Genomic DNA, 15588 nt, shown 5'->3' on the forward strand with positions numbered 1-15588 from the left:
CCCTGTTCTCACGCCGCCCCAGTGCCCACCAACCCCCATTTTAACATCCGTTTCCATGACTTTGCTTTTCAAGATTTCACAGATAAAGGACACCCCATGGCCCTGTCTCCTGTGACCGCCTTGCAGTCCCAGTGCCTCTGTGTTGCTTGTGGCGGGATTTCCTAGCTTCGTGTGGCCACATGATATCTCATATCACGTTTCTTCAGACAGTCATCTGTTGATGGGCACTTGGGTTGTTTCCACATCTTGTCCACTGTGAAGGATGCTCCTTATTCTGCTGGGGATACAGAATCAAGCGTGTTGCACAAACACATACAGCCAAGTGCATCGAGACCAGCGGACATCTCTGTTCAATGCCTGTCTCTGTCGAGCAGCATCTGACTTTGAGAAATCTAATGGCAGTATGCACTCCAGGGTTTTGCTTTGTTTTGTTGTTTTGTTTGGTCTTTTTTGCTTTTTAAACTCAATTCTTAATTGATAAAGCTGATAATATCATATAAACTTGTGTAAAATATTATAACATTTAAGTATAACATCAATACTTAAATGTCTTTATTAAACCAATAATTGTGAATGGGAGACTTCTGCACCCTGCCAGCCAGGTCTTCTCTCTGTGCCCTCAATCCAGGAAAGGGACGTTACATTGAGATTTGTCCTCAGAAGGGTGCAGTCAATACTGCTGGTCCACGTGGTGGAAAATATTCTTTGTCAAGTAGTTTGCAAGACTATGTCTTACGCCTCAAATCTAGAATATTAAAACTTGTTAGTATTTTGCTTCGTGGTTTTTTTTTTTAAAGATTTATTTATTTGTGCATACAAGAGCTGGGGTGCAGGCCAGAGGTGTGGAGGAGGAGAAGAGTCACCAGAGACAGAGTGGGGAGCAGAACAGGTGGACCTACTGAAATCCACTGTTGAGGGGAACAGCAGGGAGACAGGGGAGGTCTGCTGTGCCATGTGGGTAGCTCCCTGGCCGGGGATCGAACTCGTGCTGCAGTGGCTGTGGGCAGCTTCATAGTGCTGCATCTTAACCCTTTGTGCCACACCAGGGAGGCCCGATGTGAGTATTTCGACACACAGATGAACTCTTATTTGGTCTAGATGTTCTACGATCACCTCCGACATGCAAGAAGCTAGTAAGCCTAAAAGAAAACATGGGTATGTAGTTGACAAATACATAAGCAAACACATCACAGCTTTAGGCTATTGTAAAACAAACAGAACTTTCATAATTGTGATTAAGTGAATTCCAATGTATCTTATTTTGTGTAACTACATTCAACTAAAATAACATTCACACAATGACTTAAAGTTTGTTGGCAAAGAAAAATACAGATAAGGAAATGTGAAGTCAAACAGAAGCAAAAGTAAGAAAGTGGCAGAGTTGACACTTTTTTCCTTTTCTTTGTAAAAGTACATGTCAACATAGCAAGATAAAAAAATTAAAAATCTAACAGAATTGAAGAGATCAGATGAAAGAGTTTCAAATTATAAGACACTATTAAATACAGATTTTATACATATTTATGTTGTGACTGATAGAAGCAGGTCCCACATCTCCCTCTTGTTTGAGAGCTTAGGGGATGATAACATTAAGCCGTAATTATTAGCCTGTCACCTCAATAGTGTGTCCAACCTGTGAAGATGCTACAATTACTTTTCAGCAAGTCGGTCCATGTTCAACATGACATTCTGTAAAAATATCCATCCTGGTAAAGGTTCAGATGGATCCTCTGAAGCACCTTATTTAATACCCAACCAAGAAAGGGACACTTGTTCTTCTTGCCATGGTAAAATCACTCAAATAAAACACACGAAACAATGTGGGTTCGAAATACAGCGCATTCCTCTGTGAGCGGCGCCGCAGAGACGCTTGCAGAACATCCCCGAAGAGCCAAAAACAAACATGGCTTATCACCTATTTCCAAGTGGGGGAAGGTTGCTGTGAAATTGCGTGAGAGCACACAGGTTTCTACTCTATCTTCTGTTGTAGCTTTCACAGTATTCTGCTTCAGAGATGAAATGTATTAAAAAGTACTATTTTGAGCCACTGAAGAAAGATATACTAGACCGATAGCTTGAGTTAATATCTTTTGAAAGCACTCTTATATTTAAATATATTTTTAAGACCATATAATTCCACTGATGGCAGAGCCGTTTTGCTGGTCTTAACAATTCTGGGAAAAGGCCACGGAGTCCACAGAGCAGTTAAAAGAATTAATTGGTCCTTTACAGGAGCAGTGATGCACTGATGCCTAGAAACGTCATCTCGAGGAACGAGAAGCCTGGAGGAGTCCTACCCCAGGGCCCCGCTGGTGTGGAGACGGGATGTGGCAGTTAAGAAACGAGTGATGGGGAAGGGACAGGGTGAGGCTCAGCAGAGCAGAGGCCCGGGAGGGAAGGTGAGCACTGGCCCCTGAGGGTGGGTCTCAAGAGCTCTCACTTCCTCGGAGGCGAGAGGTTTCACTTGCAACTGGAGCCAAATGAAAGCCACCACAGCATGAATTCAACGGGGCTGGGAGCCACGTCACAGCAACACAGGCATGTAATGCCACTGGCAGCAAACTGGTGAAGAATGAGACGCAGAGACCTCCCTGGGGGTGACAGAGGCCGGGTGGGGTGCAGAGCGCCCCTTGAAGGACGGTTCACAGGGAGGAGAGGGCTGCTTCTCAGAGCAGGAAGTCCCCAGTGACGTCCCCCCAAATCCGGAGAGGGCTTGGGAGCAGGACAGGAGTCGCGTGGGAAGCATCGCGACTTGTGTGTTTCTGCTGCTCTCGGGGGGGCAGCACCTCCTGGGCAACGCCTGCCAGTGTGGTCTCTGGACACACCCGGCTTTTATCTGTCTTGGCCTCTCCTGTGTTGAATCGGCGTCTCCCCACACAAGGGGTGGCTTTGTAATTGATCGTTCGTGGCTCCGTTTTTGTGACTCCTGCGTCTCTGTCAGCCGAGGCCATTATGTCGTCAACACACACAACATCTGGACCCCTTCTTTTTCTTGGAAATAGCCACAGTCCACGATTGCTTCCTTCTGCCTTTGCTGGTGTCGCTGTCTCCATGTGGATTGAAACACCGCTTTGTTCTAGTAGCAACACTGGGGTGACCCTAGGGGTCCAGATGACCCCGACCGACAGAGACGTGGGAGTCACAGAGATGGACGATCCGGGCAGGGCTTGTCTGAGGACGTGCAGGAGCTCGGTAAGAGACTCCGTGGGGAGGGTCTCCGGGTCTGAAATCCTGCAAACTGACTTTACTCTAAGTAGGACAGGCATGCGAAGGGCCCTTGAGCGGAGAAGCATCATCTGACACCATTTTTCAAAGGATCTCTAGTTATGGGTTGAACACTGAGTTCAGAAGAAATGGAGAGAAAAGGAGAAACTTTAGGAGTGACCCACGCAAGAGGCAATGCTTGACTCACGATCATGGAGGCTGAGACATGATAAGATTCTGAATCGTGGCTGCCTTTCGGCAGAACTTTCTTACTGATTGGGGCTTGTCACACAAGGAACGGATTCAGGAATGAATCTATGTTTTGTTTTTGTTTTCTTGAGGAGTAACTAGCCCGACAACGGTAGCAGAGACACGCTCAAATTGTAACTCTTCTGCAGCTAATTTTATGAAAAGGCAATTTCGACATGTGGTATCGTTTCCAATTTATAATAAAACGAATATATTCTTGATATAAAGTTCACTAACTATATTACGGAAAAACTTTTAAGAGATCTAATGCACAGATTAATTATGCATGCATTACATTTTTCTTTTGCACAAAGACAATAGGTAGATGTCCTTCTGAAACAATATCAGTGATTTCTTCATTACCTTCATTTCAAGTTGCTCTTGAAAAGAGATCATCCATTTCATCTGCTCTTCAAAGCGAAATGGTGTTTTTACAGTTAATGAAAATGTAACTTTTTCCCAAGCTACTCCGCTTCTAGAGAAAATTAATGGGGAGACTATCTCCATTGTTATGGAATGTTACTGCCTGAACCTATGCGACTCTGTCACCTATTCAAGCTCTCTTCCTCCCACATTAAAACAAAAGAAACAGAATTTCCTAACAGACTCGCATTAGGCGAGTGTGTGCCTCAATGTTTATAGAGAATACAGCCGCGCTGCTGTGTAAGAAGGAATGATTAATAGCAGAAAACATAACAAGATTTTTGCTGAATTAGAAGTAAAAATTCACCCAGTTGTTTGATGGAAAATAAAATACATATTTATATGTGTACACGTCATACCTTTTCCAGCTGGGACGTCCGGAGGAATCAGCACCGCACCTGCTGGGCCCTGCCCGGGAGCTGGAGACCTTCTGGCCTTCCCCCCGCGCACTCCAGGGGCGCCCTGGCCGCAATCGGTTCTGCATCTGGCTTTGAATTCCTGGGGATCCCGGGTCCGTGAACGCTGCTTCTAAAATATTGTCATGTTTGCTTTAGTGTCAAGTTCAAACAAGCTGTAGTCAGAAGACTTCAAAAGACAAAGATGGGATTTTTCTTTTACCTTTTCTGTGCCTGGCAGCTAATAAATGCTCTAATATATGTGAGAAAAAATCGTGCTCGGTAACCAGATGTTCAAAATACAGTATGTCGCATACAATGTTAAATCAAGATTTACAAACAGAATAAATCGCATCCTCAAATCACTTATTATGGTAATAAATCAGAAAATCCATAATTAAAATCATTGCATATTGTTCTCATTTTTACCTTATTTTTATTTATCAGACTCATAACCCATCGTTATAGTAGCAACAAATGCAAATGCATATAATTCCATCATAAATAGATATATTGGAGATCCATAAAAGTATTAACAATGGGAAGCAAAATCAGTTGGAAGAACACTAACGGGACAATGTGAGCAGGTACATACATAGATCGTTACTTACAAAGAACACCAAGGCAGGTGATTTTGTTGTGGGGTATGTGTGTGGTTTGTGGTGTGTATGTGGTGTGTGTGTGTGTGTGGTGTGTGGGCTGTGAGTGTGTGAGAGGATCATGAGATGCTCAACAGATGCTTTCCAAAATTGTTTGTTTAGAAGTTCAAAGAATCAAAACAAAAACTGTGTCTAATGAAAATGCATTTTACTTAATTACTACTATTCCATGTACACTGATTAAAATCCTTTTTATGGCTAGAATTGGTTTAAATATTCCTTTTTTTTCTCACAGACAGATGTTTTTAGTATTGGCAGCAAAATTTAAGATAGTCTCTGTCCTTGTCTGTGTGATGGCCTGAATGTCCAAGTCAGAATCAATGTTCTATTCTAAGGACTTTTTGTTTTGCTCAATTCCTTAATTTCTGTCCACATAACAACCCATGATGTAGGGGAGGCACTGACGGTCCTGGTAGTAATAGTAACAGGCACAAGGCCACCCCCCCCCAAGGGTGCTGCTGTGTGCCAGTCCCTGATACAACAATTGGGGACATATTAACTTATTTATTTCTATGATTCTATGTGAGAATTGATTGTGATTCAATTTTATTGATGAGGAGGAAAATGCCTAGAGAAAGTTTGTCACGTGGCTAAAGTTGCTTCCACAGAGGAGGAAGAGCCAATATTTGAACTCAGATCGACTGTTGCAACTTGTAGGTTTCCATGCGTATTTCATTTTGCAGAAATCCATAAAATATCTCTATTTCTTTACGCTTTCTAAACTCTGTTAAAGATCTCTGATTCTGATGTAAATATTTTTCATTTCAATATATTTTGGTGAATTTTTCATACTTTTCTGTTGTCACCAGAAAACTCTAAATTCTCAAGATCAGCTCCATTTCACTGGGATTTTGTCATGAAGCGTGCCAGAGCCTTGAGGCGCTCCTCCATCCCACGGAGCTTCCAAGCTTAACTGCTGGGAAGTGCCCACTGTTGGCTTGGAGCTCAGCCCGCGCGCTGCTAATGGCTGCTGTAATTGCTTTTTAAAGAAACATCTCTACTTGGAATAATTGCAAAGAGTACCTTGGAGATAGAATTTGCAGAATGGAAGGGCGGTGAGCGTCCATTATGCGCAAACTCATTTCCCAAAACCTCAAGCTTTGATCTAATATTAGACCCTGAAGCTAATCTTCCTGTAGGATATTTTTAGTAGAGGTTAAGGATTCCTTTGTAACTTTTTTTGTGGGAAAGTAGGTAATGTGCTTTGAGTCACTTAGCTTCCCGCAGTTACTCAATTAAATGACATTTTATGTTTTATCTACATGGAGCATCTTGCACAAAAAATGCTTAAGTTCGTAAATTTTATTCTTAAAAGATCAGAGTCATCTAAATCTAAGAGTAACCTCCTAAACTATGGGGAGCAGAAATGGTGTTATTTCCTCCAAGATCCCAAGGCATATCAGTAGGATTCACACAGCGAAGTGCACATTTCTATTAAGAAACAAAAAAACCTCTTCTGCGCCCCCGCCCTGCTCCCGGCCTATCTAATCTGCCCAGAAGGTCCCAATTCATCAATAATATATCAATTGTGCTGTAACAGAGTGGATGGATTTCCAGGTGTGCCTTGCACCATGTCATGTCTGGGGCCTGCAGGTGCCGACCACGCTCGGGCCTGCTCAGGCGACGGGCCTGGCGGGTGCAGGGAACGTCTCCTGAACCCCGACCCCGGCCGGACCCCTGGCCGCTCTCCTGAGGGCTCCTGACGCGCCCAGGGGTGGCCCCTGCTTCTGAGCAGGCTGCCCAGGGCCCGGGGGGGAAAGTCCCTGAGCAGCGTCTGCAATGTCGTGAGCGGGTCCAGGGCCGCGGGGTCCTGCTGACAACCTCATCCTGGGTTCTTCTCAGTCTGTGACTGCTGGATATTCTGCAAGGAGGGTCTGCGCTCATCACACCTGCAGAGCAGCCTCCGAGGGCCCTGGCGGCAGAGTCCCCGCAGACTCACCTGCTTCTCTCAAATAAATGCACCGCCTTCCAGGTATCAAGATCCAGGACAGTCCTCTGACTTCCAGAGTGTTCGCTCTTCAGCACCATTCAGGAATCGGTCTGTATTTCCATGATTTCATCTACTGCTAAGTATATTTATATGATAAAACGCTGCAAAGTAAGTCACTGAAATGAAAGGATTTGTACCCTTTAATATTTACAGATATGACCAAGTTGCTCTCCAAATGGTTTGCCAACTGATAACCAGATGATGAAAATATTACAGCTGTTGTTAGTTAGTTTGTTTGTTTTTTTCCATAACGAGTGTGTAAGCACATTCTCGCTCATTTCTGACTCCGTACCCTTTGCCTGTTAGTTTTCCTATGTGTTCCCAGGTGTTTCCCTTTTCGTTTTTGTCAGACAGTAAGCCTTGTTAGTGACAATATGTTTTTAAAATGTTTCATTTGCTCCTGATCCAAATGTATCAGGATTAAAACATAGTTAAAAGTGGAATAAATATCCCCAGATGTTGCAGCACCTGAGGCACATGCAGTATGAAGGGACACTGGGGTGATCCTTTGGGAAAGTCGGGGAGCCCTTTTTGAAACCTTAAAAAGGAGAGTTGCTTTCATGCAGGCGGAATAGTGCTGGGTGTGTAACTCTGGGAGGAAGCGGAGTGTGGATGTCGGGGACCCAAAGGATTGTCTGTTCCTTTCGGCTCTTCATCCAACACCCACTTTCCCATTTTTGGAGGTGATATTGTCTGTAGGCTGGTGGGAGGCATTTCTCTCCCTCATGATGAACGATGAATATCCCGAATACTTCAATTTCAGCTTCACGGGAAATGCAGCACCTGCCTCCCGTCCAAACATAAAGTGCTGCCTTATGGCTCAGACGTGGGGTGAGCCGAACAACTAAGGACAGACGGGACGATCTGTTCTTGCAGTTGCTGTGTAAAGGTTCCAGGGGGACAAGCACCTTTGCCAGCAGAGGCAGCTGCAGTGTCTGGGGCTGGCCTGGACAACCTCTCCTAACGAGTTATATTAAATCCTGAGCACATTTCATTCTTTGTTACAACCACACTGTTTCCCTCTCTGACTTTTGTCTGAGCAAACTCTGCCAGCCCTAAACAGACTCTGATGCACCAGCATCTGTCCTGTGAGTCCATCTTCACTTCAGCTGGACCCGATGTGTTCATCCCCCTTGAAACCAAGATCCCTGAGTATATGGCACTTAAGGGAAAGAACCCCGATGAAAAGCCATCGGGTGGAATATGCAATACGTCTGGTTGGAGCTGCTGTTCCTTATTTTTAATTTGTTGATAGGATCCTTTTACATTGTACAGTTTCAGCACCTTCCGTTTCTCACCTTATTTTTTCATTTTTTTGTGGGTAGAAATCCTTCCCTAGATGCCTGAGCCACTCATGTCACTTGAGAATGGACTTGGGTTTGGAATGAGGGTCACATAAAGGAGCAAAGGTCTGGTCTGTGATGCCAACATAGGAAATTTTCTCAGAACTTTCATTTTTCAAAGCTCTGCGTCTTGCTCCGCTATCTGGCTGGGGGGAGTCCTGGATGGCACCTCGCGCCCTCCCAGCGCTGGGCTGAGTTTCCTATTTGATTTCTGGGGAGAGGCAATTGCTTTATTTGCTTCCCCTTCCGGCTGTTAGATGGCGGCTGCCCCTTCCACCCAGGCCGCCTCACCAGCCCAGAGCCTGGCCCACGGAGAGGTTGTGCTGTCCCGGCCTCTGTCGGGTGAGCAAACTCCTTCCCAAACTTTACTTTGCAAAACAGAGACCCGCCTGGTGACATGTGGACAACCTCACATCTGCCCGGATCTTCAGATGCTCATTTCTTTGCTCAGCTCCGAATCTTGACTGTATCTAAATGTCGTGAAATTAATGGTGGCTACTGATTCAGGAAAGGCTGCTTTTTCTTCGTCCTTTTTGTTTCCTGTGTTTCTAAATAAATGCACCAGATACATGTCAATGATTTGAAACAAGTTAAAATCCTGTCTCATTTTTAATGCATTATTTCTACATCTTTGTGGTAGGGTGTAGGAAGGCTTAGAATAGGAGAAAACAGAATAGTGTTCCTATTTAAAAGTAGACGTAGAATTTTTTACTATAGAAGTCATGACTATAAAATTACTTTTATAGAAATTATGAAATAGAAATAAGGAAAATTTTCAGACATTCTGTATTAAAGCACGAGTCAGCATTTTAGGAGAGAAGCTCTAAACGCATGTGTCCTGGGGGGTATTTTTGTCTCTTCAAGCTACTGCTCCAGCCCCAGCAGCAGACATGAAAGAACCTCGGTAGAAATCCAGCGCGTTTGTTTTGTTTTTTTTTTTTGTTTTGTTTTCCAGTGTAAGCTGGAAAGCTCTCGCGTCTTCAGAAAATATCCAGTCAGTCGGTCGTCGTGGAGTCTGGAATTCACTGTGTAATAATGTCACGATCTCGTGTGGCGCTCGCAGGGGTCTCCCGGGACGCTCTGCCCGGCCAAGGCCCGGGGGTCCCCGAGGCACGTGCAGCCCCGGGGTCGTCCTGTGGGCCCCGGGCGCCTGGAAACCACCGACTTTGCCTCGGGGAAGGGTTTGTATGATTGATTTATGGCCATCTATTTTTTAAATATTCTATCCCCAAGTTATTTTTCCCACTATTAATTGACTTTTTATATTCCTTCTCAATTTTCCCTCATGAAAATGAGTAATTTTGGCACAGACAGATGTCAGCTTCCAGGGATATCTGCGCCTGTGCTTTTTTTTTAAGTAATTAATTTTACTCTTTTTTTAAAGATTTATTTATGCATACAAGAACTGGGGTACAGGCCAGAGGTGTGGGGGGTGACAGGATCCACCAGAGACAGAGTGGGGAGCAGCACAGGCGGATCCACTGAAATCCACGGCTGAGGGGAGCAGTGGGGAGGCAGGAGAGGTCTGCTGCGCCCTGTGGGTAGCTCCCTGGCCGGGGATCGAACTTAGTGCTGCAGAGGCTGCGGATGGCTTCATGGTGCGGTGCTTAACCCCTTTTTAGGAGGTCACATTGTCTGACGACACCGTAAGGTTGGGGGTCCAGCCTCAGGCCCTGGACGGACGCGACCGCGCCCGCCCCTGCTGGGCAGGGCATTCCTGTCCTTGGAATCCCTCCAACCTTGTAAACCTGAGCGCTCACGGGCATGGAGAATTGTTCTCGCGCCCCCTTCAATCACCCCTGTTACCCCTCGGCGGTTTGTAGGAGACCAGTCAGCGCTGAGTTCTTCACCCCGGCAGCCTCGGGAACTCTGGAGTCGGCGGCACCTGATCACAGGGCCCCGTCCGCGCCCAGCGCGCCCCGTCTGCTGTCTCCGCACCTCGGCTGGCAGGTGGCTGCGCGTCCGCGCCCGAAGCCGCGTCTCCTGACAATCCCTGCTGTGGAAGCGCCGGCGCAATATTAAAAGGTAGGAGCGTATTTGCAAAGGAGGCAGAAAACAGTGAAAAAAGGCCAGAGTGTCTCTAAATGACATTCGTGGACAATGATTGTATAGCAAGAGGACCAAACTGGGGAATCCCATAATGAATGGAGCAAAGAGCTCAGTTTCCAATGTCTGATTTCTGACCAAACCATGTTCCGTCTGGTTCGCGGAGGTCCCGGCCGCGCGCTCAGTCTCCACGCCGGGAGCTGGACGTGCCCGGTGATGGGGGTTGTCTTGGCTCGGTCTGGGAGGCCTGGTGGGTGCTGGCCCTCTCCTCGCGGGGCTTAGTTTCTCTCCTTTTAAATTTAATCAGTTTATAAAGAACATTTCCATTTTGCATTTTAACGTAGTTTTTTCCCCTTTTTTTAAAGGCAGGTAGCACCTGCGGTATGTAAGGTTCAGGTGTGCCTCGTTAAAGGTCAATTTGTGTATAAAGGTCATGCTGGATCCCCAGTTTTAGCAACATCTGCCATGAGCTTGTCCCCGTCACCCCAATTCCCCAACTCCCCCATCTTCCCTTCTCATTAATCTGATAGTATAGAGGTTTATTTTCATTTTATTTAGTTTAAGTGAGTGTACAGGAGTGGGGTCCTGTGTGGGGCTAGAAATGTATTGTTGGAAAGATTCCTCTATCATATCCCAAAATGCTGGCTAGAGGTGATCACCTACACCAGATTCTAGATAATGTATGCGTATAAAGTGTTATTCAGCCAGTCAATGAGCATTGTCATGGCAAATTATATAATGCTTAGCTGTAAACTATTCGGTGGTTCTGTCTCTGTGGAGGAAGTTATTACAAACTTCAAGTTGAATCCTTTCCAACCAATTTGGTTCAGGTCAACTTTCATAATGTAGAATTTTATCTTGGCAAATTACTTAGTCATGGGTTGTGGACCTACTTACTAGGGTTGGTTTAGACATCCGAGTGATAAAGTTATAATAACTTCACAAACATATGTATATACTAATCGAGATGCTCGCAGAGTAGCAAGTCATGACCCCTTGATTGTGTTCACTGTGGGTCAGTTAAGAAGTTACAGTGAATATGAAATAGTAATTTAAAGGAGTCCATCAATAGGCCTAAGACATCCTACCCTTTAAACAACTCGTGACACTCTTCTCCATGCCAAGAACAAACTTAGCTTTGAACTCTGCCCCTGATTAAGTAAATGATCCTCTGCCAACATCATCTTCTGATAAAAAACATGAACCCTATGCAAACGTGTCCTTTCTTGTTCTATAATGTTCTTCCAGCCCTGCAGTATCTCTCTGCATGTGAAATGCCTATTTCCTTAATGGCATCTTTTTCCAGAAACATGAAAAAAAAATCCAAGCCAATTGGGTTCCTACCTCCGTACTTCAAAGGCTTAAAAAACAATCATCTTGTTTGCTTAAATCTTTGCATGAAATTGCAAATGTTGAAAACTACATTATTTTGACGAACTGTTCAACATGTTGTCTTGGGAATGAGCACTTTGCTAACTGAGCAAGGAGTACTGTGAGAGAGAAAAATATAACCTTACTAACACGTAACCAAATGATCAAAAGTATGGATTTGAGCAATAACAAAGAGCTATGGCTTCAGGTGTGTCTTAGACGTTAAACTTGACTGAAGGAATAACTCCCCTTTGGTTTCCTGCTTGGTTGCCTGAGACACTAATTCTCAGCTCAGAAGATTATCTCACACTCCAGTGGCTTTGGTGCCTTAGTATAATCATCTGCTGTGAACTTTTTCTGCACTTCACAGATACGCTGTAGGGAGCGGAGCAGTCATAAAGTATGAAAAGCTATAAAAGAAAGGCTTCAGCCAGCTTCATCGTAATAGCTACTGTTGAGGTCTCAAACAAACTCCCACAAATTTTATTTTAAGCAGAAGTCAAAAAGAAGGCAGATTTGAAATCTAGGAATTCCCCACCTCTACCCCAACTGTGTTCTCTCAAAATAAGTTTATTCTTGTATGGGCAGATAGGGTGGGTAAAAATGTTAAGAAGCACTTTACTCCTTAATGTTGACAAATGAAATTTAATTACTACATGATAAAGGGGCTTGACACGTATATTAGAAAACAACATGCAAATAGAATTCCCTCAAAATATTCTAGATAAAGTAGGTAAAGAAATTCAGACAGCTCTCCACTGATATTGTCAAATCAGTTGATAGTTCATCAGATAATACTAAAATTTGTAATGGATTTTGAACAAATCATGCTCTTAAAGCACCTACACGTTACATGTAGGTTTTTAAACTTAATACCTGTGGGTGATGAAAATAAATGTGTTTAATTTTATTCTTTCTTGAGCATTTCAAAGGTTTTAGCTATAAAGCAACTCTTGTATCAATAAGCATGCAGGCAAATTATTTATACTACCAAATTATATAATTATAGATCATTCAGAAGAATCAACTATAGAGTTATTCAGTAATTAAACAGTGTAGGGATGTGTTATAATAAAGGCATTTTTTTAAATACAGTACATTATAAAAACCGTGGAAGAAGTAACAATATGAAAAATGGATCTCATTTATTTTATCAGTGATCTGCATTAATATCTAAGGAATGTACTTCTTTGAAGGGCACTTCAAAAATTTACTACTAGAAACATAGAAAAGCTGATGGATGAGTAGAGGCTTTCTAAAGAATTTTCATGAAAATTCACAATCAAGATTTCCTTTGTGTTGTAGGTTGTATTGGTTTGTAAACTGGGTCTAGTGACCACACAGAATGCACTGATGGTCGTAAAACACAGGGTGTTAACAACTAGCATCTGCCTTGCCACACTCCAGGCATCCCACATCAATTTACCAGCTTTCCAATTGTGCCTTTTTGAAATATGTAATGGAATCACCTAGTACATGAGCAGGCTTTTCCAGAAGGTCTTCTTTACCTAACCATGATGCTATTGCAATTCATCCATTTATTTGCATGACTTGGTACCTCACTGCTTTTTACTGCTAAAAAATATCCTGTTGAATGGATGTACCACAGTGTGCTGTCCACCCACCTGCTGAGCGACAGCGTGGCTCCATCCACTGGTGGATGAAAGGAAATCTCCTATGATCATTTACAGGCAGGTTTTTGTTTGCAAATCAGTTGGGCATCCCCAGGGCCACGCTGGCTGGATCACATGGTGACTGTGTTTAGTGATGAGACAACACCCCCACTAGTTATAAACACAAGTTCTCTTCGGTACACATCCTCACTGGTAAGTGACAGTGTCAGATTTGGGCTTTTTCTTTGACTCCTAGGCATTCCAATGATGTGGGCTGGGATCTCTATGCTGCTGCAATTTGCATTTCTCTAATGGAAAGTGATGAACATCTTTTCTCATGTTTATTTGCCATCTGTTTATTTTCTTGGTGAGGTTTCTGTTCCGATCATTGCCAATTTTTTTTTAATTGGACAATTTTCTTATGTTTGCATGGGAAGTGTTTGTGTATTTTTGGATACACATTCTTTATCAGATATATTATTTTAAAATAGTTTCTACTGTTTCAAATATTTGTTTCATTTTTTTAACAGTATCTATGCCATAGCAAAGTTTCGATTTTAATGAATGTTTTCTTAGACATATTTTATTTGTGGATTTTCTTGTGTTTAGCTAAAACTCAAGTTTGTATCAGTGGTCTGTTTTTCCTGTGATAGTTTTACAATTTTACATTTTTCCTGAGTGAAAAGTGGTTCAAATAAATTTTTAAAATGGCAAATTTTTAAAAATTGTAGTAAGTCAAATGTAGTTCTTCTAAATTTTTCATTAGTAATTCTCAAAAACCTTATGTATTTATTTTTTCATAAAAATAAATACAAACAATACAAACACAACATCTACAGGTCACAGCCCAGACCAGTTTTCCAGCCTCAGGGACATGCCAGCCTCATCCTTCCCATGCTCACCATCACCATCTCAGATTCTTATTTTTGAAACACAAACACAAATTTGCTGGAGCCCAGTACACTTGCCATCTGATAGTCCAAGATGGTTTCCTATTGGAAGTACCAGGGCCTTGACCTAGTGCAAGCTGTAGGTGTTAAACACTAGACTATTCCAGAGCTGTAACGTGTCATCGTTCTTAGGTAGGTAAGGTAATTCCTACTGGGCATGAGACACAGACACAGGGAATGGAGGAGATATCTGACTACAAAAACTAACTTCTGAAGGTATCAGAACCCCTGTCCGTTCTCTGAGGAGATGAGTGCTTTGAAATAATAGAAAAATACTTAAAAAATTAAATTGATATGGAGCGATCTCATAGACCGCACATATATGTAGAATTGTATTACTCATTTTGATATGATCACATTCTTGTATTGTCTTCAAATATGAATTTTAAAATGCCTATGATAAATGTATAAACCCATGAAATTTAAGAAATTCTGTCTCCTTGACGACCATAAGAACATGCATTAAAATGCAAATTTATATATCAATGATCTTAATTCTAATGTCAAAAAAATCAAACTGCAAAAAGCATACATATTAAAATTCTCCAAAGAAATCTGATTCTTCCTCCTTAGAGTCATAGTGAACTTAAATGATTATTAACTGTACATTTATTATAACTCTAATTACTTAATCCTTTTTACTTAATTACTTGGGTTTTACAAATATTAGTTAGAAATTATGACTTTGCAATTAAAGCCAAAGCAAAATTGATGGTAACACACAAACATACCTGTCCTGGAAATTTTAAATGTAACAACTCGCTAAAAAAAGTTGTCGTAAAGATAGAGATTCTAATTGATTTTAAAGTTATTTTGATAACAAGACTATAATAACTATTAATGAAACTACCAGCTGCATTTCTTTTGAAAACTGGGAATATTTACTTTGGCAATTAATCTAAGAAAATCTAATTTATCTAATACTCTTTTGTATCTAATATGAGATAAGAATATTTGCATTAAAATCACTATAACAATTACATTTCCTATAAATGTGCAATTTCTGTACATTATTCCATTGCTTTCTCAAAACTCAATCTTTGAACTATTAAATTTTAATCTTGTTTAAAAAATGGAATCTATAAAATATTTACAAAGTAAGGAAGTTGATTAGGGAGATTTCATGAATTTACAGTTTACTTTAGCAACGAGGTTTTTCTGTCTAATTCACGAATCTTGATCTTTGAAAACAAAATGAATGTATCAACATTCATTCATTTCTCCTTTGAATTATGTCCTGATAGATACCCAGCAGACACTGGGTTATGGGGGCAGGCAGGAAAAGAGTAGGGAATGCAGGAAATGTTAAACAAAAGTGTGTCCATTAAAAACTCAAGAATAATTG

The sequence above is a fragment of the Talpa occidentalis genome, unplaced genomic scaffold (assembly GCF_014898055.3).
Source record: "Talpa occidentalis isolate TD23 unplaced genomic scaffold, MPIMG_talOcc4v2.1 talOcc4.8, whole genome shotgun sequence".
In the NCBI taxonomy this organism is placed as follows: domain Eukaryota; kingdom Metazoa; phylum Chordata; class Mammalia; order Eulipotyphla; family Talpidae; genus Talpa; species Talpa occidentalis.